Below are 1,537 nucleotides of genomic sequence, written 5' to 3'. Positions count from 1 at the left end.
TCCATACCACATTGGACGATTCACTACATACATGTACATGTACATACTGACGGATCTCACAACGCAACTACACGTACATGTACATGTACCAACACTATTGGGTGCGGTATTTACATGTACATTCCCCAAATGAACTACTCCAAAGGTTGTTGGCTGAATGACAGTATTTCTGTATTCACAGCATTCACAGCAGAACTCTTTGCAATACTTCTTGCTGTTGAATGGATTGAGGATGTCAAACCCCTCCATACATGTACATGTCTTTTCAGCGATTGTCTCAGTGCAATTCCAGCCATATCCAAACCCTTTCCCCAACATAAGATTGTCTCCAATATATGTCCTAATCTCATCAGAGTATTCGGAATCAACGCAATATCGTCAACTTTGAATGGATCCCCGGTCACTGTGGTATCCCTGGTAACGAGAGAGCAGGTCGGATCGCTAAACTACCGATACCTACATGTACATGTACCAAGAAATACATTGTACATGTCGATCACTGTATCCCACATCTGAACAGCAAAACAAACACATTCTCAAATGAAACCTCAAGGAAAAATGGGCCGAAACTATCCTGAAATTACATGTAGATCCTGTTAAGAGCATCAGGTTTGAGCCTTCTTTTTCTTTTACATGCCTAGGAGTATGTAAAGGCTTCAAGAAATTCCTATGGATCACACTGGTAAACACCCAGGTGGACTTTGCAAAGTACATGTACCGGGTATGTGCATGCAAGGACGCCGCCGAACACTTTCTCCTAAAATGTAGCAAATTCATCCCACAAAGACAAACCCTCCAACAATCACTAGGCCTCATCACTGACACACAAATGAACCGACACGTACATGTATCTTCTCACACAAAAACAATACAGTTGCCTTATCCTGAAATACATCAAAGAATGCCACATCGGTATCTAATCTTTTCTTTTATCTCGCAGGGGACGAGAGCTGTGAGCGGTTGGCTGGGCATAGCATCACAATTGCAGTCAGACCAAGGGATGCCAATGATGATTGTACCGTGTTGGCCAACACAACTGTAGTTTCCTGTTTTCTGGAGAGGGCAACTGTTACCCCAAAATGGACAAGCTACATGTACTACATGTAACTCTCAAATTCAGCAGCACCCAAGACCCACTATGGAAGAAGTTATCTCTGATAGCAGAGCATTTATCAGAAAAGCCTCACTAGAGACAGAACTATCGGAGCGGCAACGTCAATCATCCTCGAGTGCATGGAAACCTGGAACCCACAAGCAATACTCAGTGTACATCCAAAAAATATGGAACTCATTTTGTTTCCAGAGGAAACTGATTCTATTTTGCCATCTATTAATGAAGTGATTGATTTCTTGACTCAGTTGTTTGATGAAAGGCTTGGTTACAGTGCCATAAACTCGGCCCCAGGTGCACTTTCACAGTTCATTATCTGGATAAGGGGGATTATCACTTGGTGTTACCCATGGGTAGTTAAGTTTCTCAGAGGGGGTGTACATGAAATCTCAGACCCCCTGTACCTTGTTATAATGATACACATGC

The sequence above is a fragment of the Acanthaster planci genome, linkage group LG02, assembly GCF_054643075.1.
Source record: "Acanthaster planci isolate LZ-2023a linkage group LG02, COTS_SCS, whole genome shotgun sequence".
NCBI lineage: Eukaryota > Metazoa > Echinodermata > Asteroidea > Valvatida > Acanthasteridae > Acanthaster > Acanthaster planci.
This window is presented reverse-complemented; position numbering follows the sequence as displayed.